Source organism: Pseudonaja textilis, chromosome 2 (assembly GCF_049901715.1).
Source record: "Pseudonaja textilis isolate UNSWEBS1 chromosome 2, rPseTex1.2, whole genome shotgun sequence".
NCBI lineage: Eukaryota > Metazoa > Chordata > Lepidosauria > Squamata > Elapidae > Pseudonaja > Pseudonaja textilis.
In genome coordinates, this window is record NC_141991.1 from 27,998,602 (window position 1) to 28,026,372 (window position 27,771).

Below are 27,771 nucleotides of genomic sequence, written 5' to 3' on the forward strand. Positions count from 1 at the left end.
AGATATTTACTTTCAATATTGTATTCTTGGTTAACTGAAGAGACCTCTTTCATTTTCCAGACTTTTCGGAAACAAACAGAGATCTTCCTTCTGAGAAAATACAGAGTTTGTAACGAAATTTACCTGCTGTCATATATGGGCAATTGAAAGCCGCTTCCATATTGTTGCCAAAAATACTGTTCAGAATTCAAGGACATCTTGATCGTACATGTATAGGCATTGCTACATGCCAAACATAAGTAAGCTCCCCCCCAGATCCCCATTTAGGTTTATAATACCCATGATCCTTGGCCAATGGAATTACTGACTGGAATCTAGAGAAGCTGAAATTCAAAATGTTTGAAACACAGGTTATCTCTGCTATATTCCATGACTTTTATCTAAGATATTTATTATTAATTAAACACATGGATTTTGACCTCATGGGCCAAAATGATCAGAACAAAATGTGGAGTTCTTTTTCATACAATGGACCTCAGTTGGACTTCTCATTAGACATGATTACTTGGTGCTTTCTTTTTTTGTTGCATTCCCTAATAATCCTTGTGGTTATCTCGCTTTAATTCTTTCACATTTTTTACAGTAGAGCCTATTGTCCAGGGACCAAGGAAACAATAAGACCTTGGCTGTAGCATTGAAAGCTTTTCTCCAAATCATATGTGAAAGCCAGAAAATGTCTAGTTAAACTCCTTTACATTTGGTCTTGAGTCAGAGATAGCAAGATTTGAAAGCAGTATCCTCTGCAGTTATAATTTTGTCAGGGGGGGGGGGAGGCTGGAAAGCACTATTGCTGTTGGGAAATGAGAGTCTGATTGGGTTCACAGCTGGGAACAGGAAGGAATGTCCTACTTAGCAGTTCTCTGCCAGACAGCTTCAAAAGCAGTGTCATAACAGAGCCTGTTGCCACTACAACCACAGCGCATCTCGTAGAACAAAAGGCATCTTAATGATGCTCTCCAACCCAACCCTGTATTTTTGTTTCTTGTGCCTACATGCTAGGGTAACTTTGGCAAATGGTGGCGACGGTGAAAGCAGAGCGACATGACAGATGTGTTGGGAGATCGTTCAGCCTGCTCTCCAAGTTTCAAAAGGACACACTTTAAGTGAGACGCTTTAAACGTTGCAAACTTACGAAGCGTTCCCACCAATGAAGTTGGGTGTGAAGTTAGCGTAGCTCTTTAGCACAAATGGGAACTGTAGCCTACGCACTGAAGAATAATATCTATTTGCCAGCCTCTGGGTCTAATCTATCTATCAGACCGTGATTCTGTATCTTTTTAACTGTTCTCATAATCTTATGCCAGGTTTGTCCCAAGGGTTCCGAAAGCTGGGCTTTCCAAGGCAGGCATTGTTAAAAATGTTCATATGGGAGGGCTGAAAAAACGCAACCTCAAGCAACTTAGCAGGAGCTGTCATATATCTACCAGCAATGCAAACCACACCACCATGTGTCCTGAGCAGATGCTAGCATTTAAGTCCACTTTTTTTAGCAGGGAAGCAGAATTTTTTTGGGGGGGTGGGGGGTGGAGAGGAAGGAAACTTAAGGAGTAATGGACCTTTGGATAAACCTTATTTCCACACCAATTTGTCCAGCATGAGTGTGCTCTGAAAGGCTTGCAATCCTGGAGAGGGTAGGGGTGGGGATTGCATATTTTTTAATCCTACTTTCCGAATCAGCAAGGTAGCATTCCAACTCAATAAAGTCCTTCGTTGCTAAATAAACAGAGCCATTTGCCCTCCCCCATGAATGAATGATTCCATCTTCCAGATTCCTGTTTTGTTTTAAACATAACTGGAGTCCATCTCTACACGTTTAGCATGCAGGCGCTTAACATTTTCAATGCTGATGCTGCCAAGGAAGAAAGCTGGGAGGAAAAAAAAAATAGATCGCAAGCTTTAAAAGTGCACACATGCTTAAAGGGTAAGGAAAGAAAGTTGGGAACTCAACAACTGCACACAACAGCAGTGGTATCTCACTGGGCTACCCTGGCACAAACAGCAGACTTCGGATCACCAAAGCAATGAGTTTCCCAGTGCCCCGTCACCTATGCTGGCACTTCAGAAGATGAGATGAAGGAGCACTCTTGAATCAGAAACAGACACAAACCTCTTGTTTGGAAGCCATGTTGCATCAGAACGATGACAAGCTGCAGAAAAGCTTTTAGCCGCTCTCTGTTAGCCTCTATCAGCATCAGATGCCTTTCCTACTACTCTGCAATTGTTCCCAGCATTACTTCTCTTCCTCCAAACTGTTTTACAGCCATAGACATTCCATTCCGAATGTTTGCTCTGGCAATTCTTCTCGGAAATTGTTTTGCAAGGACTGAGCCCACCCCTCACCCCCACAGCCTCAGATTTTAAAACCACCACAAGAATAAACAGTCTTCATGCGCAAGATAGTGGAAGATTGTGCCTTTTTAAACCTTCCTGATACTTAAGATTAACAAAAGATATAAATGTTTGTGAAGGTTCCTGCTTAGGGACTTACTCAGGAATATTAAAAATCTGCTACAGTATAGTTATTTATTTGAAAAATGTGCTGTCTCTTATGATGAGCAGGGTTGTGAAATACATTCAGGGGGAAAAAATAGTTTTGATACAACTCGCACATCACCTGGAGCAAATGAAAATTACGCTCTTGAGGTACCCCAGGATCATGACAAGAAGATAATGGAAAAGCATCCTTCAACCATCAGATGAAACATGCACAGACTTTTCTCCCTCGATGGAAAAGCTACACAACTATCTCTGATCACCCAATTTAACTCTTGGCATGAGAAATCCCGGTTCTCTCTCCTCCAGGCACTGCTCTGCGGAATGTGAAAAATCATTAAAGAACAGCAGAATAAGTTCAAGAGAGACCACTAACAAGGAACAACTGGGTTTAAAAAAAAAAAAAACACCAGTGACACTACCACAAGACAAGTACTAGGAAGGAGCTCTTTTCAAGCTAGGCTAATTTGCCTCTTCACACCTTCTGTAATTCAAATCATGGGAGTTGGTTTCCAATACACTTCAGAGAACCAGTCTGGGAGAAAAGGCAGGACAAACAAACCCCTGGGGCAGGCAGGGGAAACAACTCCCTAAAGCTTCAGAAACTCCAGAGAACATAGCTGAACATAGCTTGTTTCAGGAAAAGGTTTGCCCATCGTTACCAACCGCCGCAGGGCTTGCTTGTATAAATATAAAAGCACGACATGAGGGACTCTTAAAATCTCTCTTAACATTTCTGAGGAGGAAATCTTTCAGGAAACCCAAACGAATAGATTAGATGAAACCAGAACACACACACACACACACCCCAAGTCTCACCCACAAAATATGTAACAGAATCTTTTCCCCCACCTGGTGCCTTCCGGGATGAAGGATGGCAAATGCCAGTCAGTACAGCAGCCCAGCCCGAGGGGAGGAAGACGGCTGCTCCGGAGGGGGAACTTCGGCACATTTGGCACCCCGCCAGGCCCTTCGCAGAAATCCAAAACCCGCTCGTCCCCCCCGAAAAACTCTGCTTTGCCGCTCAAGGAAGACCCGAGCTAACGACGGAAAGATACCTAGCCGTGTCTCCTCGACCCCCCCGCTTGATTTAATAAGCGGCCATCCTCGACCGCGGCTGCTTTTCCGAATCCTCCCGAAGCCTTCGTCCAAAACGGACCGCGCTCCGGGAATGGAGGAGCGGGTCCGCCGGAGAAGGAAACCCAACTGACTGGTCACGTGACTCGCTCCTGTTCTACGACCGCGAAGCTTCCCCCCACCTCAGAAACCGAACTCCCGAAACGGCAAGCATCCCTTACCTGTTTTTCCTCAGGTCGCTCCAAACTCCCAACGTCAGGATGTGGTTTTTGTTTTTTTTCCTTCTCTCTACAATCCCACGAAATCTTCCCTTTTTCTCTGTCTTTTTTTTTTAATTACTATTGTTATTAGGACTCTTTTTTTCTTCTTCTTCAAACAGACTTTACTTTTCTTCGGGGAAGACTTTGCTCACAAAGCCCCCTCCCCCCTCCAAAAGCGCAGCCTTATAAAGTATCTCGTTCCTCTCTCTCCCTGTCTCTGTCTCTGTCTCTCTGTGTATTCTTGCAGAAGGCTCGGGTTTGCTAGCGGGAGGTTTTCTCGAAATGAGCAACAGCAGCAGGCTTCTTGTCAAAAAAAGAAGCAGCAGCAGCCTCTCGGGAGGCAGGCAGGCAGATTTAACACACAGACACACACACACACAGCCACACACACCGAAAGCATAGGGTGGATTGAAAGCGGGGGCCGTCAGCGGGGCGGTGGGGGCGAGGGATCCCGTGCCTCGGCACTCGCTTCGGCTCCACAGCCCAGCATCGCTTTTCCCCGCGATCCGAACTGGTGGGGTTGGGGTTTTTCTCCCTGTCTCCCTCGCTCGCGCGCTCCGTTCCTCTCCTGCTTTTTCCTTACAAGTCGGCTGCCTCTTCCAGCGACCCCAAGCAGTCCGGTTTGGATTATAGCGAGTGACCGCCCGAGCGAGCGAGCGAGCCAGCCAGCCAGCCAGCCCAGCCAGCGAGGCTGGGTCCAGTGTGGAGCCCCTCCCTCCTTCGCCGAATCGGAGCGGCTCGAGCAGGCTCCCCCCAAAAGGGCCCGGGGCGGGCTCGCGCGCGCCGGGGCTCAGAACCCTCGCCGATGCGGAGCTCGGCAGGCCTGCATGCTAATGAGTCCGCGTGATGTCAGCAAGTCAAAAAGCTCGTTCGGGCAGTTCAGCGAATTGGCTGGCCAAGCGCCTCGGGTTTATATTTACATGCAAATCAGGTTATCCTTTTTTTTTTTCCCGGTCTGGGTTAACGCCCGCTTCTCTCCGCTGGCCCTTCACGCTCCCCCCCGCCTCCTCTGCGTTGGCCGCTCAGACGCGCAGTGGAAAGGGGTGGGGGAAACAAGTGAAGGAGGGGATATATGTGTATGTGTCTATGTATGTCTATGTGTGTATAGACACACACACCGTATATACACGTGTGTATGTGTGTGTGTATACACACACACACACATTATATAGAATGGAATGGAATGGAATAGAATAGAATAGAATAGAATAGAATAGGAATAGGAATAGGAATAGGAATAGGAATAGGAATAGGAATAGGAATAGGAATAGGAATAGGAATAGGAATAGGAATAGGAACAGGAACAGGAACAGGAACAGGAATAGAATACTTTATTGGCCAAGTGTAGTTGGACACACAAGGAATTTGTCTTGGTATAAATATCCTCAGTTTACATAAAAGAAAAGATATATTCATCAAGAGTCAAGAATCATCAGGTACAACATTTAATAATAGTCATAGGGTACAATGAGCAATCAAATCATACCCAGGAAACAGTCAATATAGATTGTAAGGATACAAGCGACAAAGTTGCAGTCATAAGTAGGAAGAGATAGGTACTAGGACAAATGAGAGTACTAGAATACAGATATACACTTAAGTTTTCGCGGGTACTTACATGTATGGCATTCTGCTTTGTTCAGGTATTTTCCCACGTCATTGTAGTTGTGCTTTTAAAGTTGTAGCAACATTTCAGCAGAATCTCATCTGCCATCATCAGGCTTCTGTATAGTGTTCATCTGTGAGTCAGACTTTTACCACTGTAAAAGTCTGACTCACAGATGAACACTATACAGAAGCCTGATGATGGCAGATGAGATTCTGCCAAACGTTGCTACAACTTCAAAAGCAAATATAGATAGATAGATAGATAGATAGATAGATAGATAGATAGATAGATAGATAGATAGTAAAAGTCTGACTCACAGACAAATACAATACAGAAGCCTGATGATGGCAGATGAGATTCTGCCAAACGGAAAGCACAACTACAATGACGTGGGAAAATACCAACAAAGCTGAATACCATACATGTAAGTACCCGCGAAAACTTAAGAAAACGTGTGTGTGTGTGTGTGTGTGTGTGTGTGTATAAACCTTTCATCAAAGAATGGGGAAGGGAGAGAGAGAGCTAGGATGCGCATCAATTAGGCGAGCTGGTTGAGCTTCTACAGCCCAAAGGACAGGACGGGTCAGTCCCTTGATTGCCAATTAATTGCTCTTTGCAAAGTGGGCAGAATGGCAGTTGTTGTTGTCTTGGGGTTCTTTGCAGTCCCTATGGAGGGAGACTATCCTTCAAAGATCCTGCTCTCCAGCCCTGCAGGATTTTGAATTTCCGGGCTCAGAAAGGTACAAGGATTTAGCATCACACAAAACTCGGGTGGATTGGACAAACCTGGGTGCATTTGCATTCTCATACTTTTCCTATTCACACACGCATTTGCATATGCACCCATTCAGTGGGTGCAGTTGCAAAATGTGTTTATATGTACCTGCATTCACTTGAAATACGATTTATTTTCTGTGCTTAAGAGTCTTGTGTAGATTTTGCCTATTGGGTTAATTTCTGATTCAATATTTTGCATGAAAACAGGCTATTTCACTTTAAGCATTCTGTGCAAATGTGGCCAGTGTTTTTATTAAGTGGCTATTATTAATTCAGTGTCTCGGAGGTACAGACAACAGGTAAATAGAAATCTGGCACACTGGCCTTCTTTTCGGTAGTGATTCTCTCTGTACGGGGTGGGGGGGGGGCACTGAATTCAGCAGTGAATTCCCGCAAGACTTGAGCAAAGATGAAAAATGCTGCAGGCTCTTTTATAAAAGAGCCTGATTTAATGAATGCACATCTTATCAACCCAAATTTCTATAACACTCCTGGGGAGATCTCTGATGCTGCCTTCCAAATTAGAACATACGATGTAGTTTACTACAGCTTGATATTTGCAAAATTAATCCTCATTATTAATGCCTGCTTTTTAAAACCCAAAGGCCGCTCAAAGTTTAACAATCTTTTTTTTTTTAAGTTTAGACTAGGATAAAACTAGTTAAAAAGTCACTATCACTTAATGCAGAGGGGGAAAGTTACATGATGGAGAAAAAAAAACTTTGGTTCTTTTCCAGAACAGGACTGTCAACAATGCAAGTCTTTCTGTATCATGTCAATAGCCTGGCAGTCGCATTTTATATTAACTGAAGCTCCTAGACCCAAAGGTGCAACTGGACTTTCTGGTTTTTCTTTGAAGACTTTTCGCTTCTTATCTAAGAAGCTTCTTCAGCTCTTCCAGCTCATCTTGGTTGAGAAGCGAAAAGTCTTTGAAGAAAGACCAGTTGCTTTTGGGACAACCATGACCTGAGTGACTGAGAATCTCCATAGATACGAAGCTTCTAGACATCCCTCAGAATTAATCCTATGTAGAACCTACTTCCGTATTCAAGCCTCACTATAGGACAAAAAATGTTAAGCTCAATCATCTCAGAAACAGCTGCATGATGTGCATCTACCTCCTGCCATCATCACTACGGGAGAATTCAGAGATAATTGGGAATCAAAAAGTACTCCCCAATCGACCTTCTTTTTCAGGAGGTTCAACTCTATATCAAACAAGCAATTGAGCAATGCTATAGAATGCAGTAACGCAGGCTAATTCTGCCCACTGTCCTCAGTTCAATTCTCACCGGGTCAAGGTTGACTCGGACTTACATCCTTCCTAGGTGGGTAAAATGAGGACCCAGATTGTTGGGGGGGACACTATATGCTGACTCTGTAAACCACTTGGGTGGGTGGGGGGACGGTAAAGCAGTATATAAGTCTAAGTGTTACTGCGTCCTTAACTTACAATTGGGACCAGAATTTCTGTTGAAAAGCCACGTTGATAGTTAAGTGAGTTGGGCCTTTGTATGACCCCCTTTTTTTTTGCTATGACTGTTAAGCGGAACACTGCAGTTATTAAGTGAATCGTGTGGTTGTTAAGTGAAATTTCTTCATCAATTCCACTTGCTGGAAGCCAGCTGGGAAGGTCTCAAATGGAATTCCCATGACCCCAGGACGTTGCAACAGTTACAAATGCATGTCAGTTGCCAAACTCCCAAATTTGGATCCTGTGATGGTCGTAAGTGCACAGACCAATTGCAAATCACCTTTTTTTCCCAATGGGGTTGTAACTTGAGTGGTCGCTAAATGAATGGTGATAAGGGGAGGACTACCTCTGTCTTGCATCTCTGTCTTGCTTGGATTTGAGCTGGCAAAACACACCTAGGGGGGTGGGGGTTGGAGCCCAGCCCACATGGATTACATCTGGTTAGGGAAAGATGGATCTAAGCCTAAGCCCGTCTACCATCTGCTAACGGAAGGTGCCAGATCCTTTTAATTGAAGGTATTCCGTGCAATGGTACAGTTAATAGTTATGGTTAGTTACTAGATGCAAAAACTTCTGCTCCGCTCCACATCCTTTTGAAAAGGCCGCTGCTGTCCAATTTTCAGAACTGCTAACACAACTAACAAAGAAATGAGCCAGGCTTTAATAACCTTGATTAAAACAGAAGAAATGCTCTCTCTGTGCAGGCAGCTCACCTTTCAAAGTCCCACAGCGCTGCACAAATAAAATTGAGGCTGTTTCTGCTAAGCCTGAGGTGAACATCTTGCCATAAAATCTATAGCATATGGAAAGGGATAAGAATGTTTCTAAGCAAAAAAGAATAAAATAACTTTCTTAAATTTAGGTGGCCCACTGACTACATGCTTAAAAATAAGTGGATGATGGGGGGGACCCTGGTGGTGCAATTGCCTGGTTTGTTTACGATTTCTCAGGTGTTAAAGACACGTTTCATCTGCCGTCCCAGGAGTTTTGAGCTCTGGATTTTAGACCTAAGGTCCAGACCTGTGACCCTCGCCCTGCCTATGTTCTACTTGTCTAGCAGCCTGTCTGTAGTGTTATCTAAAAAGAATCATCTGCACGAGCAATATTATGTTAGGATTTGCCAGTCGCAGTAACCTAAGGCAGCATTTTTCACTTGAAAGCTCCCAACTGAACAGGGCTTGTTCTCAACTCCATCCATATTTTCCCTGGACTATTTCCCCCAGTAAATACACTTTCCCATTTTGAAAACCTTTTAAAATATTTACATCCTCCTTTGCTAAGATTCCAAGTAGATATCTCAAAAACAAAGCATAGCAAAATAAGATCAATATGTTAAAAGAATACCACAAACCCTGTTTCTTTCCATATCTCCATTTCTCTGCAAATCAATAGGATTTTTTAAAATTAGGATTGTCAGAATATCTCAAGCTGCAAGTCTAGCAAAATAGGTTCAGGGGGAGCCTAATTCTATTGCTTATTGCTACAAAAAAAAAAAAAAAGATGGATACCAATGTTTAGATAAGGCTATTAAAAGAAGAAGTGGTAGGAAGAGCCAGCCAGCAGCGTGAATAGCAGAAAGCAGCATTGGTCTGTTTATAATATCCATAAATACAATTATTAGGGCATAGGCAAGTGAGGCAGTTAAAAACCCTGCTGTGCCAGACAAGACCTTCTAAGGAGCTAAACAGAGGCGGAATATATACTGCATGTCACAAGCAAGAACAAGACACTTCTTTCCTTTAAAAAAAAACAATAACAACAAAGCGAACAATTGACCAGCACCACATCATCTAAGACAATTCAGCCAAATTCTAGGAAACCCCCTTCCAAATTATCAAAATCATTGTAGAATTGCAAAGGACTTACTTATTTTTCAGTTACTTATTTAGGAATGGTCCCTATAAGCAGTTCAGATTCTCAGATCTAGCATAGAAAAAAAATGTCAGTGTTCAATGGGTTGGATGTTATTGATTATGGAAGTATTTTATTTAGCATTATAATAAGTTTTGATTAAATGCCCTCTAACAGGATCGACTCATGGCGATAGACAGAAAGATCTTCAGGATAATAATCTGTACCAGTCTTTTCTGGACTTCTAATTGTGCTTCCACCTTGCTAGTAATTGTTCTTTTCTCTTTCCTTCCACATTTCCCAGTAAAAATAGACTTCTTGTGAAAGTTGTATCACTGCATAATAAGTGCAAACTATAACGACTTGAACGTAATCGTTTGTACCTCAAATTAAGAATTCTGGATTGATTTGTTCTGATCCATATTTTCCTTAACTGTCATTGTATTCTCGGGTGTCTTCTTCAACACCAAAATTCAAAAGCCCAAATAATACTTCTATTCTGCTACTTCAAAGTTCAACTTTCACATTTAGAGAGAGTCACGGGGAAAACAGTTGCCTGTGTGATTTTTGTATTTTTAAATCGTAGACATAAAGCGGCACATGGATATCAATGTCATTGCTGTTCTTTCAAGTGCTCGTCTGCAGTGTATTTCTTGACTGTTGTTCCTTTACTGTTGTCTAAAGGCAGGAGATATCCACCACTTCAATGCTTTAATTGCCAGTTGAAGGTATTCAGTCAGTACTCAGTGAAGCACATATTGACTTCTTTGGCTTTCTGAATTATCTAGTCTGCCTGAGCAATAATGCCTCTTGTTATTTTTCCTTTTCTAAAGCTGGTTTGAAGGTCTGGCATTTATATTTTTCATCTTTGATGTTTCTAGAAATGCTGCAATATTGCTTCTTGTCTTTTCTTAGAGTGTTCTGAGATTCTTTATTAAGTTCGTTCCTAAGTTCGTTGTCTTTCCTAGAATTGGCTCCTTTTCTCTTCTTGGCAAACCTCTACTGGCAATTCCATTGATATCAAGTCTGCTTTCTTGTCTCTAGGTATTTGACACTGTCTTTTCATATTGGCCCTTCTTTGATTTCAATCCATAGTTCTCCCTATTCTCTGTCAGTGAGGTTCAGGACTTCAAAGTGATTCCTGATGTTCTCCTTAAAAATACTGGGCAGAGGCTCAATTTCATATAGAGGAAAATGGCTGCTTTTCTTCCTCTTTAGCTTGACTTGGAACGTACACATGAGCAGTTTTTGATTTGTTCCTCAGTTAATCTCCCCACCTCCCCCATCGTTGCTATTATAACCGAACCTTTCAAAATCTTTGCCCAATAATGCAGCCAATTTCAATTTGCTATATTTCAAATGGTAATGCATGTAGAGATAATTGTAGTTTTGGGTTGTTTGAAAACACTGTTGACAAGGAAGAAATGATTGGATTAGTAGAAATTGGTAAGTCATTCTCCTGCTTCTTTTCCTGGGCTATTCAGCCCAACCATGTTTTTCTCTTTAGTGTTTATAATTTCAGCATTTCAGTCTTCAACCTTATATCCTTGTAAGCTGCCTTGAATTGCCATGTGTGCAAGTAGGCAGCAATATAGATTTTCTAAATAAATAAACAGACCACAAGCAGCCCATTTTACTCTTATTCTGTTAATTTTATATTGAACTTGACCAAAAAGCTCATCAGCTTCTTCTTCTGCATCAGTGATCAGAGCATAAACCTGGATAATTGCCACATTAAAAGATTTCCTGTGGTCTAACTGATATCAAATCAAATAAATCTTTATTCAATCGTAAACTCGCAGATAAAACACAAGAGTCACACTTAAAAGGAACAAAATACGTTATTCAGTTGTACCCATGTATTGTGTTTTCTATATCTTTCCTGACTGAAAACAATTGTTCCTTCTTTAACTTTCTTGTTCTGAACAACATACACTATTATCTTCTGACTCAAAAGTCCCCAATTCCAGTTCATTTCAATTTGCTGATGTAATGCCTAAGATATCAATGGTGCCATGTTTATGTTTCTTCAGTTTCTTACATTCCATTGTTCCCATTGTAATGCTGTTTGTTCGCATCATTGGAACTAGATATCCTATCAACTGGAATCTACCCAGATCATGAGCACCTTTAGTACAGGTAGTCCTCAACTTGCAACCATTCGTTTAATGACTGTTCAAAGTTAAAAAGGCACTGAAAAATATTGACTTACAACTGTTTTTCACAATGATGACCATTGCAGCATCCTTTTGATCATAGGATCAAAATTCAGACACTTGGTAACTGGCATGTATTTATGATGGTTGCAGTGTCCCAGGGTCACACAATCACTTTTTGAAACCATCTGACAAGCAAAGTCAATGGGGGAAATCAGATTCACTCAACAATTGTGTTACTAACTGTAGTGATTCACTTAACAACTGTGGCAGGAAAGGTCAAAAATGGGGCAAAACTCACTTAGCAATGGACATTTTGGGCTCAGTTGCGGTCCTAAGTTGAGGATTACCTGTCCTTAGAAAAATCCTCATCTCTTCCTCAGTAATATGTTCAATGCCATCCACCCAAGGGGCCATTATCTGGCACTACATCATTAGTATATTGCCTATGGGTGTGGTTTCTGGAATTGTTTCCTACTGCCTTCTCCCATACAATATGAAATGATGTCTTTGCTATTGTTAATCAAATGATATTTTGCCTCCAGCATCTTTCTCTTTTGAAATTTATGTTGCTGATTTAGTTGGGCAGCTGAGGTGAATGAATAATTTTGGGTGTGGATGCCAAGACTGTAAGCTCCCAGCAGAGTCACCTAAGGTCATCACCTGAGGTCATCACCTGAAGTCATCACCTGAGGTCTCCTAAGGAGCAACCACTCTGCCATGAAGAGGCAGCATAGCAGGATTGGGGGTGGGGCTGGGGCTGGGGGGGTGTGCCTTAATTATCTTTTTTCATAAATGAACTCTCTAGAATTCTGTAACTTTTGATGTTCCAATAAGGATAAATTGCACAAATAGATCAATCCATAGAGATATCCCATTGGTGTTAATATGTGCAAAGATTTGTGTTCATTTCCTGAAAGGAGCTCCAGGCTGTAGAAGTCCCCACCTAGCACTTGTTTGCAGCTCTTTAAAGCAGTTGTGTCTTTTCTGGGAACATCTGGCAGTTGCCAAAGCTGCAATCCTCCCTCTCCCTCCCCTACCCAAAGGTGAAGCTGCTTTGAAGGACTGTGTAGGCAGATGCTCCTACATTTTTGCTCCACTTTTTGGAACCAAATCTGAGGCAGTGCACATGCCAAATAATGCACATACTCTGTCTGTCTGTCTGTCTGTCTGTCTATCTATCCATCCATCCATCCATCTATCTATCATCACATTCATATACGCCAGACTCCTGGCAAAGTGTCAGAGACGATGGTATTATAACAAGAGAATAGTTATACAAACAGAATCTCAGAATACTCAGTGAACATTTGGTGAATGTTTGATAACCTTATGAAGTTTTCTTATTTTAATTATATGGATTTGCAGCACAACCCTAGACATGTTTGGGTTTGTTTTTTTTAGGAGTAAGCCCCTTTATTTTCAGTGAAGGCTTACTCCCTTAAGGCAGCCAAACTTGAAAGGCACAAGGCCAAATCTATAGAATATATTACTCCCCGAAGCTAAAGGATTACTTTCTCACTATATCTTCTTCCACATTTCCACATATGAATGTATTTTAAAATATATTCATAGCTAATCCTTCACTGGCCAGTATTGCTTGATATTTCAGTTGAGTAATAATGGGGGTCTTGAGGCATGGGGGATCCATTATTTTATGGCCTGATGCAAAAATAGTGAAATTCAAAAAAGTCTTCAATTTGCAAAAAAAAAAAAAAAACCACCGAAAGCCACCATTAATAATACTCTATAAACAACCCAGACTTAGCCCAATCTTGGCTTAAAACCAGAGCACCAGTCGCCAAAAAAAATACACTAGGAGCAGTTTCTGTGGATAGCATTCTGTCAATAAAGAGAAGAGAAAGCAGTGGAGCCAGAAATAGCCAATTACACACGATCCAGTGATTTTTAAATGTATTATTATTATTCCACTTGATTTCATTCAGGCTCTAGCTGTGAAAATGGCCACTGATTGCATAATAGATATGAATCCATTGACCACAGGTATACTTTTAGCAGGTATAATCTTAAACTATTGGTTGGGTTTGCATTAAATCGTATTATGGTTTAGCGCCAATGTATTACAACATGTGAACACATTCATAATGATTTAGTCTTTTGAGAGATCCAAGCCATTGTGATTTCTTAAGGGACTGTAGTGAAAATCTTAGTGCTGTTTTTGTTGAATACTGTCACTAATTTATTGGTTATAACTGCAGACTAACTCTCAGCTGCAAGGACAAACAAAGAGAGTGATTTTAAATAGGTTTTTTTCTCTTCTGTAACAGTGATCAGGCAAAATTTTAACTGGTCTGAGGAATCAATTTAAACATGGAGTATGAATTGCCACTTGTGGGTCAAAATAATTTGTTCCAGGAAAGCATCCTTCCTTCAACACACAAACCAACATTCAGGCATGCCTTAACTCCCACTTCAGCCTCCTTCATTCCTGGCAGTCAAAGATGTAAGTCTGATTTAAAAATTAAACCTGGCATGTTTAATCTGGACTAAAGACAAGAATTTGATATAGAGCCCTGCTCTGCCTCCTTACAAACCTCTCCCTCTCGTGATTGGGTGTATATAGTCACCCAAAGTATATTAATTGAAGCACAGAAAAAAATGGACTGAAACTCAAACAGGCAAAAGCAAGCAAGAATTTCGTTTGCAAAATTGTAATTTAAAACAGGAACAAATTATAAGTCCCTTAGAGCAGTAATCCTCTTCGGAAACCTTGCTTAAGCCACAGACTTTGGCTTAGACAATGATGACCCACCATCTAATAGAATAGCATGTAGCTCAGGCTACCATTTCTTACATAGATTAGCAAATAGTAGGAAATAGTCTATCATAGAAAAATCGGGGAAAGGAGCATATTTGTGAAAACTTATGTTAAAAAGAGATGCAAGCTAGAGTAGGAAACAACATCTGAATGAACAGTATATAGCCATAGGATTCGATAGCAAGTTAATGCCCACTTTTGCTGGAGGGGGAGGCACAGATGAACATGTACTTTTCAAATCAAGCATTTTGGAGAATGGATGTCAGTTTTTGATTGAAAAGTATCTGCTTCTAAAATGTGTTAATTAGATTCTTGTTATCTTTTTTAAAAAATTTCAGATACAGAAGAATAGCTGTTCCCATTCTGAATGAAGTGCAGCGAGGGCGATAAGTCAACGACTAAACTTGCAACTAAATTTTTCAAAATTCAAGTTTTCACTGAAAAAAAAAAAAAGATTGGCATTTTTCTCCAGCATCTCATTTTAGAGTTCTTTCCATTGTTCTTCAGATACATAGTTGCCTACAGAATTCTGGGAACAGAATTCCCCACATTTACAGGGCGATTAATTTGCAGAAAGCTGTTCTAGTACAGGGAATCACAAGAACCTGGCTTAAGTACAAATTTTAAATTTCAGTTCGTTGCAGCCAATTCACCCCAGAAAAACATGCCATGGCCAACTTGCCACAGGATAACTCACTGCAGGACAATTCAACAATTCAATTTAATTATTTAACATAATTTTAAAATATTTTAATTTTCCTCATTCACATTGCATTCACTCCCTTCTTTGGCATCCTTTCCTTAATTACTCTATTCCACTATTTCTTCAATATTAATGTAATTCTTGTTCCACAATGAGTTGTCCCAGAGGGAGTTGGCCACGGAAAGTTGGCCTGTGGCAAGGTGGCCATGGTGAGTTGGCCATGGCGACTTTATTGTGGTGAGTTTTACCATTCCATACCAAAAGTTTGTATTTAAGCCAGGGGCTTGTTATCCCATTGCTAGAGCAGCCTTCTCCAAATTGATTGCCCTCTAGATATGGGGAATTATGTTCCCAGAATTCTGTAGGCAACTTGGTTAACACTGAGAATTCTGGGAGTTGACCCAACATCTGAAGAGAACCTAGACTATAGAAGGCAGATCCAGGAAGTGGAGAAAATGACTTGCCATTGGTGCAAATCTCTAGCATTTCCCATTTCCCATTGGTAACCTTTTTGGGAGGTGAGATGAAAGATCCAGTTGTGAACCATCTATGCGGGTGAGAGAATCGACAGGCAGCTGTGACTCCTTGACATGCAGTAAGGCACCAGCCCACCCTACTAGTTCTGATTTTATTTGTAATTCATTGCTTTTCAAACATAAAACTTGAATTTTGATGAAGGCAATGTTTGTGAATTCTGTGAGAAAAATCCATTGGGAAAGGTTATGATATGAATTTTAAAGCAATGTTAATAACACTTAAGAATTGTTGATGAGGAAAAAAAAAGTCTGGATGGTGGACACTGTAATACTGGAGACTGTGGAAGAGAACAGAAAGAAAGAAAAAATACAAAAAGCTGTGAACAGAATGACACCGCCAAAAGATAATAAAGATAGTGCCAATAGTAATAGAAATAGGGGCCTGGGATACAGTCCCAAAACATCATTAGCACCACTTTAAAGCCACTGACATTGACAAAACCACCATCAGTCAATTGTAAAAGGCAGAATCAGAATAGAGCTGGAAGGGACCTTGGAGGCCTTCTAGTCCAGCCCCCTTCTCAAGCAGGAGACCCCATACCATTTCAGACAAGTGACTGTCCGGTCTCTTCTTAAAAACCTCCAGTGAGGAAGCACCCACATCTGAAGGCAGTTTGCAATTGACTTTACTTGGAACAGCTTACAGCCTGCATTGGGATATTTAACACCATTGAACAACCACTGCCTATCCCAGGACCTTGGGAAGGACTCAATAGGTGGGCAAAAATGCCAGAGATAGTCTAAACATCTGGCTGATTGTGCGACCGGCCATAATTTATAAAACTGTAATACAATGCAATGAGTAAAATGCAAAAAAAATATCATCAAGGTAGAACAGTAAAGCCACCACCATTATCCCAGAACAGCACAGCTCACCTGCCTGCTTTCCTCCCTTCCCCCATCTTCCCAATATTACTCCTTCTTGAGCCATGGTGGCGCAGTACTGCAGGCTACTTTTGCTGACTGCCAGCTGCCTGCAATTTGGCAGTTCAAATCTCACCAGGCTCAAAGTTGACTCAGCCTTCCATCCTTCCGAGGTGGGTAAAATGAGGCCCCAGGAGGCAATATGCTGACTCTGTAAACCTCTTAGAAAGGGCTGTAAAGCTCTGTAAAGTGGTATATAAGTCTAAGTGCTATTGCTATTGCTATTCTTTCCTCCCTCTTCCTCCCTTCATCTATTTCTGGTATCCCAGTGTACATATTCCCACTGTCTGTCCTCTCTTCAATTTTCCCAACACTTTCCTGTTCATCGTTTCTTCAGCTGCTGCCATCATGTTTAGTTTTTCTACTCTTAAACCACTTCTGCCTGGAACAACTGTATTTTAGTCTATATTCACCCCATTCTGGGTATAGACCAACACACCTGAACCTCACGTTTGAGTAGATTCACTGAAGCAATTGTATATAAAACCAGGAATTATATAATGATATAGACCAGGAACGGCACGGATAAAAGGAACAGAAAAAGATTATTCATTGGTTTTTTTCATACCACTAGAGTATGAAGACTCTGGAACTCATTAAGAATTTACGTAGGAAAAGACAGCATAGATTAGAGGACTCACAAAATCCTAAGGCAAATTCATGAAGGCCAGCTCCGTCAGGCTTATTTATTAAGGCAGCCAACAGATGAGCCTATTTCTTTAAGGTATTACAAAATCTAAGAGCTGGGCTGGGTGCGATCAGCAGCTGGCCCGCTCCTGAAATGGACACCCATCACTGTCCCCTTTGTTTACAGCAGCTGTGGCAAAACATCTCACATCAGTTTATAGCAGGGATTGGGAGTCTTGTGTTAAATGGCCTTTGTGTGTGTGTGTGTGTGTGTGTGTGTGGAGGAGGAGGGGATGAGGGCTGGAGAAGCAAAGCAATATTGCACAGACTACGGTTTTTTCATTTCTTCCTGGACCGTTGGCGAGGGAGGGAGAGTCTCTTGCTTTTAAAACAGTGGTGCTCTATCTTAGGGCTTGTGAGTTCAGTTCATCAAAATGTGAGACTACAAAATGTGAGGCTAATAAGTTTTCTGAGGTTGCTAATCCTGAGGCACAGTCTCAGGAGAACTCCGGAGCCACAGAAAAGCAATTGCTAGGTTTATCTTGGCCTGGGACAGCAGATTCCACCTTCTTTGCTATCATCTGCTCAATTTCTAGAGTTAAAAAATGCAACTTGGAGGAAGAGAAGGAGAGAGAGGGGGAGAGGGAGAGATCTTTAAAATTAAGCTTAGTGCAGAGAAAAGGGATTTTCTTCCTTTTTTTTTGTAAAACGGATAGGGAACTATGGCCCCTTTATGATCTGTGGACTTCAACTCCCAGAATTCCTGAATTCTGTTCACAGGTCATAAAGGGGGCCATTATTCCCCACCTCTGCTATAAACCTAGCAATTGGCAACTGGCAGGAGATTAAGAAGAAACAAAAGCAACAACTCCTTCAGGATGGACACACATCACTAATTTATGGAATATACTGTCACGGGGCAGATGGGTAGCCACCACACATACAATGGCTGGAGGACGTAGGCAATATGGGGATTCAGATCTTGGTAGGAGATTTCTCAGATGGAGACGCCGGGAGTCTGAAAGCTTAGATGATGTGATCCAGTGAGACTAGGGAGGGCACAGGGATGATTGATGAGTTACTCCCTCCAACAGCATTTGGCTGGTCTACAAAGCAATCTTTCACATATTTGCTTCTCCTCTCCCTCTCCCTATCCAGGATGGCTTTCTGACAGGCTGAATATATAGTGCTTTACTATATAAAGGAGGGATGGCATCATTCCCTCAGGGGAAAGGGAGATGACACACATTTGAATAGAATTTGCATAAGCAATCATTGCCATATGATATGAGGATATATCAAATTTAATCTAAACTATACACCACATAGACCCAATCACACTCCTCTAAGGAAAATTATGTAAACAAGCAAGCAGTTCAGTCTGTTGTCTATGTACTAAGTATTCAAGAGTGAAGGCCAAGGCCCCTGCGTCTTCTTTTCATACTTTCTGTTCTTTGCCATAGCTTTCGACAGGACAGGAGAGGTTGTCCTCACAAAATTAGGACGTTTGGCCGCTTGAGATGCAACAGCCAACTGTAACAGGGTGGTAAGTGCTTTATGACTAACCAGGTTGCCCTTGTACTATCTATCTAGGACAAGAGAGCAGTCTAAAATAGAAATAAAGATGTCATAAAGCAAAAACATCTAGCCCTGCTTTTTTGTCGTTCTTAAATTGAGGCTCAGATGTTCAAATTCCACACCACCATCCTTCCTCTCCCCTTATCCCACCCTAGGATAATAATCCTGACCTAATTTCTGCAGACAAATAATGAGGATGAAGCAGTTTGATAATTCGAAAAAGGACTATATCAATGTTATTTTTAAATCTTGCCAGCTATCAGAAAGGAATGAATGGTTGGCTATACTATGGCATGCATACATATGTGTGCAAACATGTTTCATTAAACACCTGGTTACTATATTATTGTACATTACTTCAATAACAAATCAAACTCTTTCTGTGTGTGTATTTCCCTCTCAGTTCTTTCATACAGTTAGAGTGACCACTACCTCTCCCCTCCAATAAATAAATAAATAAATAAAGCCATTGTCCATTGCAAAAATGAGCTCTTAAGGCATTGCTTCATAGCTAAGCTGGGAACAAGAAACAAGCTTCTTCAAAGAACTCATAAAAACAATTCCTACTTCAGCGATAGTAGCTGCAATGGAAAACTACCTGCACAAAACCAAAGACAAGAGGCAGGGAACATCTGCCCTCTTATCTATCTTCAGAGACTAAACAAAGCATTGTTGAGACGCAGAGGCTACATTCATTTAGCCTGAACTAATTTAGCATTCAGTGGAAAGTATTCAGTGTTTCATATTATCCAAAAGTAGCTTCTACGGCCGATTTGCTTTCCCACAGTGCATCTAGTTCAGCTCTCCCATTTGCATTTTGGGATCGGCTACAGTATTTTCTTTTTTCAACCAAGATCTATAAGTTGCTCATGCTTTGCTTGTGAACCAGCTAGGAGAGATTTATGAGTGAGCTTAGCTATCTTTGGTAAAGTTCTGATGCCTGCAACTTAAGGCATCAATTATAAAGACGTGGGTGGCTGGATGATGGATGGAAATGATAGAACTGGCTTAAAAATTAAAGACTTTTGTCTACTGGCCAGCTCCACGGAAAGTGTCACATAGAGACAAAAAAAACCCCTCTATTTGCTTAATGAAAACACCTGTGACCATGCAGATCAGCCTTTAACAAAAAGATAATTAAGATAGAGGAGGTTGTTGGCTTTGTGGACTCCAGGTGCAAAGTGAATTGAGGAAAAGTTGAATCCACAGAGGAAGGAGAAATCTTCAACTAAGGACACAGCAGGAACAAATAGAATGGCTAATTAAAAGAGCAAAACCTGGCTTCGGAAAGGACACATCGGAAACTAGCAAGGAAAAGCTTGACCAAAATGAAAGAATTAGCTGAAATATTTCTACCCAGAGCTCAAAGAATTTCTCCTCCCTTATTTGAACCTTAAGTAAAGGATGCTCAGCTCCTTCCATCTTCACTGAATTTTTTGGCTTTTGAACCACCTTCTAGACCAGGAGTGTCAAATTGGTGGCCCACAGCCTAGATACATCACGCACAGGCCACACCCACCCCGGCTACGCAAAGGCAAAAAAAAAATGTGATACGTCAAAATACGTCACGTGACACAATTGAGTTTGACACCCGTATTCTAGACATATTTGAAGTTATCCAATATCACATCTGTTCCTAGCCTTGCATAAATTCTTGTTTTTGTTATGGTTGCAAATCAACCAGATGTTTAGACTACATTTGGCATTTTTATCCACCTTCCCAAGGATCTGTGGTAGGCAGATGTTGTTTGATGGAGCTAAAGGTATTCTCACAGGATATAACCTGTTTTAAGCAACTCTGCCTTTCTGCAGTTGACTGCAATGGCCATCTCAGTGACATAAAATTGTGTTATACAGTGTCCTGTACCTACCCCAAGTTTTTTTTTCCCCTTCTCCCCTTCCCCCATGGATGGAGAGATTGCTTCCTTAGCTGTTTCTCTCCTCAGCCAAGTGCAAGTAAAGAAAGTTCCGTTCTGTAAACTTAATTAATTGATTAGAATCCTTTGGGCTGGCAGCAGCTGCCAGAAACTGACCAGATCTTATTCAGTTTCACATTGAAGGCTTTTGTTGTCCTACATTTGCAGATTGGGCAGAAAGTGATTTTTAAAGTTACTATTTATTATTGTATTTGTGAACGGGTTCCCATGGAGGGCAGTTGATAAATGAAGACTACCTGTAAGAATTTTCAAAAGAAAAAAAAACACCATTTGGATATCTTTATTTGATTACTACAAAGATTATCTGGAACTGTAAGCACAGAATATCTGCCTAGGCAGCATTGAAACAGCCATGCGGAGGTGTTAGCAGGTGTGCCAAAAACATGACCTTTCACATCATAGTATTAGCAGAGTGCAGGGCCAACATTGTCAATCCGGGTTGGGATGGGATGGGATGGGAAACTCAGGGAAAAAGTGATCTTGCGGTTCCTTTTCTTGATGAGAAAAACAATGAGTCCCTTGAGACCACCCAAAGGCCAACACCAGAGGCTCCTATTCCTATTTCCTCCAGGTTGCCCTAGGACTCCGTGGGTTAACAGATAACAGATAATCAGAGTTGGAAAGGACCTTGTAGGTCATCTAGTCCAACCCCGTCAAGCAGGAGACCCTACACCATTTCTGACAGATGGTAGTCCAATCTCTTCTCGAAAGTCTCAAGTGATGGCGCTCCCACAACTTCCAAGGGCAAGCTGTTCCATTGGTTGATTGTTCTCACTGTTTCTTAACTGTAGGAGAGTTATCAGAGTCATTATTCTCTCCTCCCTCTCCCCCCCATTTCTTGGGAGAAGGTAAATATAAACAATATCAGTCCCTGTCCTATGCGATAAACATACATTTTATTAAACCAGCGAGGGGGAGCAGAATGTCATAGTGATGTGGTTTCCTTAGTTTGGAGGGATATGGCATTCATTTGAGCACCCACTGTTCCAAAGCTGCTACCAACAGGGCACAGAGTTAGTTGCCAGGCAATTTGACATTCAGTTTCTGAGCTAATACATCATAGGTGGCACATTTTCTACGCACAAATCATGATGATTAGAGGCATTCTTGTTTCCAAGCAAAATGAAGATCACCCTTAGGGGGAAAAAACCATATCCTCTCTGTTAGAACATTCATAGTTTTATTACTTTTTTTTTTTTTTGAAGGTATCCAAAATCTTGAACATCGGTTTCTGAGCCCTGGAGAATGCTAAGGGGAGGTCAGGGATTGCATTACTCTGTTTATTTCTCAGAATGCAACAACTTTCGTGAAACTGCAAAGCTGTAACATCAACAAGCGAGCTGTTACCATCAGGTCACTGGGGTAATCAGGTAGATGGATGAGAGATCAAGTCGCCCTGCTGAATTATTTAGTGAACATCCTTTATGGAGACAGATGGAGCTGCTGCAGGAAAACAGCTGATGCATGGTTTCTAGAAGTTCTTTAAACAGCAGCTTAAGGGACAGTTCATGTCTTGATGACTTGACACTTGCTTGGTGGTGAATACTCTTTAGATTAGGCAAAAACCACAGGGCTGTTTAAACATTCCCAAGCACCAAGTAAGAAGAAAGAGGGTGGGGAGAGGGAAGAGAACATTAAAACCAAATTTAATTGGTGATCCATTCCCAGCTTTTCTCAAACAGAAAATATTGCTACATTTTCAGCAGGGGGGAAAAATTCCCAGGTTGACAGTTGAATTCAAGAAGAAATTAGTGGACTGTGCTAAAGTAGCTGCCCAGAAAGTTACTTGGTTAAGGTGGGTGGCCATATAAATTCTCTAAACAAACAAACAAACACATTTGGACAAATTCATGGGTGCAATGGCGAGTAACAGATCCTGAAATTTCCCAGTTGTTGGGGAATACAGATGGGAAAGTATTTTGCATTTTTGTTCTGTTGGTGAATTTCCCAGAGACATCTAGTTGATCACTCTGAGAAGAATGCTAGGTTCTTGGTTTTTAGCCCAGTCCAGTGGAGGTTTTTATATTCCTTTCTCTGAAACTTAAGAGGAGCGAAGGAAAATCTAAATCTTCAAATTTAATACCACATACCCCAAAACGGTATTTTAAAAATTCCTTTTCTTCCCAATAAAAGCAATCTTTGTATTTGCCTAATACAAGAGCCTTTTCCCACCTTTATCTTTGCTATCTTTGCCCAAAACCCCTAAAAACTTCATATTTCCATTTCATTTCCTAAGCCAAATACTCTGGAGGTATTTAGTAGTGTTTTAAAACACTGGGGGGTGGGGGGGAAGTATCTTCAGCAAGCATTTGAAACAGATTTTCAGCGGAATAAAATTTGTAAACAACACATACGGATCTGGCAAGTATTCATAAAAGTGAGTGACGCAAAATTTGAAATATTTAAGGAAGCAAAAAGTTTTGTCAACTATGACCTCCAATACAGAGAAGGTCCAGGAGGATCAGGACTCCTGAAGAAGGCCTTCGAGAATGGATAGGCGGATGGTAAACTAAGATGTCCTTTAAATATCCAAGGCACTTAAATTGTGCCCAGAAACGAATTAGAGCCAATAAGCTGGATACAAAAAAAAAAAAAAAGTCTGTTGTGGCAATGGGCCCAGAATCCATGCTTCTTGAACAGGATGTGGCATCAGATAAGCTGCCAAGGCCACATAGTCACCAACACTCGCCACCATACAAATGGCCTTTTGGAGACACAGGATGTATTCTGTACCATTGCTGCATCTGGGATCAATTCCCTAGGCTGGCACAAGGCCCCATGTAGCAGCTTGCTTGATGAAACTGATGCTCATTAACAAGTGCTCAGGAAACCCAGAATGCTTTTTTTTTCTTTTCTTAAATCAAAACTAAACCAAAACCCAGCTCTGGAGCCTAAAGAAAATTTAATACATAACGCAAGAGAAGGAAAAAGAGAGCCAGAAACAAAAAAGGACTCTTTAATTGATTAGATTGCATGCTTTGAAATAGTGAGGATGAATATTTTTAACTAGGTCAAATATTACAATGCTCTTTTCTTCTTCTTTTTATCCTGCCTAGCTAGATTCAAAGCAACCTGATGCCTCCCTGCTACTTCTACTTTAAAAAAAAAAAACAGATCCTTTTCTCATTAACTCTAGAAAGAAAAAGAAGGATGAAGTTTAAAGCACAAATTCATAAGCCTGCCTTTGAGAATCCTTTGAATCAAAACTTTTGACATTCCTGGGCTAGTTAATGCCTGACCTTGTGGAAAGACGCCTTTATTTTTCATTTCTCTGTGAGTGCTGTCTTTGATTTAATAGTCTACTCAGGTACGGTTCTTGCTGAAGACTGTGCCTGTGGTCACAGATTCTTAAAATGCAATTGCAGCTGTAGGCTGGAAAGATTATAGTTGCACAAGGAATACTGGGGTGGGAGCTACAGATGACTCCAAGTCCTTTTTCCGAGCCAGGAGATGTTCGACTCTAGCAGTTCTTGACTTCCATCCCATCTTTCTCCCATTATGAAATCCAAACCCCGTACATCAGGGCTGTCAAACTCCCAGCCTGGGGGCCAGATGCATCACAGGCTGGGCCACACCCACACCCGGTTTAGCAAAGTGTGTGTGTGGGGAAATCCCAATATGTCACGTGACACCGCTGTGATGACGTGAGTTTGACACCCCTGCCTTATATGGAATTCCTATAATCTTCCATCCAGGCAGGGACCAAACTAAGCCTATTCATTCTCAGGAAGTCAACTCAATCTTTCTAATGTCCATTTATGACATCCAATTGAACAGAGAATGTCCTGCTCTTGCTTGAGATAGGAAACCCTTTTGATGCCTGGCTAGAAATTTGACATGGGACAGGACATTTGTAGAGTGTCCTCTGTCAATAAGCAAAAAAACCAAAGCTGAGCTGAAGCAAACCAGTTAAGGCTAGAATCAATATTCTCTATATTTATGATGTATTCTTTCCCTTTGTCCTCTTTACAATATTTTCATTTTTTCTTTCTTTCTCCCATGAAAGAGAACAGATAGCTTCTGCCAGAGGTCTGAACTAATAGCTCACACAGAGCTTTTGAAATCAGACATTAAGATACAAGCGTTAAGCCAAGGGACATATGTGACCCCATAAGCACAATTGCTGATTAATGTGGAATCAACACAACTCAAAAGGAAAACATATATTTTGACAGAGCACTAAAAAAATACCCAAGATTCACAGTTGTGCTGTCAAGATAAAAAAAAACAATGAAGGTCCAACTCAGCAAAACCATCAGAAGGATTGTCAAAATCTGCAAGACTAGTACATTCTAAACTAAGTAAAAGAAATCCTTGCTTTGAAACATGTTGAGTTCTCTTTACTGAATATATTCAGAGGCAAGCTAGCCAACTGCCCCAAGACTTTCATTTGGAATCCCGCACTGAGAAATGGCTTGCCCTGATGGCCTAATTCAGAGGTGTCCAACCGTGGCAACTTTAAAACTTGTGGACTTCAACTCCCAGAATTCCCCAGCCAGTCATACTGGCTGGGGAATTCTGGGAGTTGAAGTCCACAGATCTTAAAGTTGCCAAGGTTGGAGACCCCTGGCTTAAATAGTTCCATCTTGCCTCCAATTTTATGATTTAGAAAGTGATGCCTAAAACTCTGAACTCCTGAATCTAAAATTAGCTAACTTGATTACTGTTCACTTAAATCCCTTTTGCATACTTAAAAAAAAAAAAACTACAGAAGTACTTTAAAAACAACCATCATTATATCATCATTCATTCATTGGGGGACTTTAAAGATCTGCTTCCTGGGGTCATTTTTGCAATTTTCATGGAAGCAACTGCTTTGCTAACTTCAGTAGATTTCGCTAAGGCTTTCATAAATTATACTAGGATGACTGCTTATCCCCCCGCCCCTTTTGAGGGGGAGGGGGCAAAGGATGTTGCATTTTATGGATGGTTTTATTTTACTTTTTTTTTGTGCTACTTTTGTATTCTGATGGAGTACATATGGCCAAATCCATTCGTTAAAAATTGATTAAAAAATAAATAGGCCTGGAATACTTTTTAAAACTATGGAATCATAAACACATGATTCTATGGAAAGGGCTTTTCTTGTTCTGTCTCCTGCTGGGCCATCTTTGTTAGCAATTATATGACCCTAGAGAAAACAAGATACCAGGAGAATCAGACCAATTTCCCAGTTTTCAATAAGGAAGGCATGGCTCATTACTTCTTTCGGCAAACAAGGAAGCACAGTTGCACAATTCAGTGTGCAAGAACTTCCATGGAACAGAGCCAGCAGTATTATCCTTGGACAGACATTTATTCTGAATTCTTCAGGCAAAGAAAGATTCACCATGTGACCATGACATAAATAGCTATCCCTTACTGAATATATGTGTTAGTAGTTCAACAGAAAAAAATGAGCACACACGGAGTGAAAGTCACATAAATCATTGTCTCTGGAACGGAGAAGGTAAAGCCCAGCATGAGGGACATTCCTTGTTCCATGACTGCAGAGTTGTGATTGCCAATCTCTACTTTCATCTTCAGTGAGGCTTTAGGCAACTAATACAATTATACAGCTGAGCCTGTAACAACCATAGATTTGTATGCATCAGCCTTTTCTCTGTATCATTTTTATTATTACAGTTGCCCACAACAGAGTGACTAATATTCACCACTTGGCCATCAGCCATCTCCCTAAGAAAGATCTTAAAGGGCTCTTTATCTCCAACCAGAACTACCCACACCAAAGGATCCCATACCGTTACAAAGTACAGATTACACGAACGTGGGACAATTGCAATTTTATACTGGGATCAGTGGGAGTAGATCATTTTAATTTATATGGGCATTAAAAGGAGCATCCTACATCAAATTGGTAGATTAGGTTGCTGAGCTATTCAAATCAATGATCTTTTTTTAAAAAAAAACAAAAAATAGACATTTGCAAAACTACTTTTCCCAAAAGAAACATCTGGCTGTATGTTTGCCTAAAGGACTCCGATTCTTGTTATAAATGGTGATCATTCAAAAAAAAAAAAAAAAGAAAAGATAAATAACATGATAGAAGCAAATACTTCCCAAACAATGGGACATCACTGTGGAAATCTACTCACAAATCTGAAATCCCCAACTTTTATTTGTACAGAAAAGGAGCAAATTTTTTTGGGATGGAATTTAAGGGTTCTATTTTGATTGTTACAATCTCCTTCAAGAAGACTGACACTAGGGTAGGGTATTAAAGATGGAAGAACATACTATAAAAACTATAGAAAGCTAAGGTAAGGCAATTTACCCTGAAGTTCTGCTACCAACTACTGGTTTCCTTCCTCCCCACCTCCCTCCTTCCAGTCCCTTCCCTTCCTCCCCTCAGAGCTGCAAAGCATTTGCAAAGATTTCAAAATTCAGTTGCTTTGCAATTCTCCCAAAGTCTACTGGACATACCTGTACATTTCTACACTAGGAAAGATAAGTGTTCTTTGGCCATGCTCAACTCAAACCATGCAAGTTGAAGTAATCCTTGCCTCCTTGAGAAAAAAAATGTAGGCTGTTATGGGGGAATGTGGACCAACACCTGACAGTCTTTGCCAGCTGCTTGTTTCTTCCTCTCCTTTTTTTTAAAAAAAACAGCATCCTAAGCAATTTGGTCTAACTATTTAAACGTCCTCCAGCTATATAGCCTTCCTCTTTCAGAATTCCCTACATTGGCCATACTTACTGGGGAATTTTAACAATTGAAGTTGGATGCTTGAAGTTGACTCAGCCTTCCATCCTTCCAAGGTTGGTAAAATGAGAACCTAGACTGTTGCAGGCAATATACTGACTCTGTAAACATAAAGCACCATGGGGCAGTATGTAAGTCTAAGTGCTACTTGCCCAAGAATAGAATAGAATAGAATAGAATAGAATAGAATAGAATAGAATAGAATAGAATAGAATAGAATAGAATAGAATAGAATTCTTTATTGGCCAAGTGTGATTGGAAACACAAGGAATTTGTCTTTGGTGCAT

At 40.9% G+C, this 27,771-nt stretch overlaps 1 protein-coding gene across 3 annotated transcripts in view; it reads right to left on the reverse strand.

Moving 5' to 3' along the window:
- The window catches only part of PRICKLE2 (prickle planar cell polarity protein 2), a 340,264-nt gene that overhangs the window by 150,693 nt on the left and 161,800 nt on the right, over positions 1-27,771 (reverse strand). Inside the window, exon 1 of one of the 3 annotated variants that reach the window (XM_087923607.1) lies at positions 3,792-4,624. The exons of 1 other annotated variant lie outside the window; for it this stretch is intronic. The gene's annotated coding sequence lies outside the window, so the exon portion shown is untranslated. Of the gene's footprint in view, positions 1-3,345; positions 3,448-3,791; positions 4,625-27,771 lie in introns of those variants that run through there. One more of the 3 variants, XM_087923608.1, reaches the window with a different exon arrangement.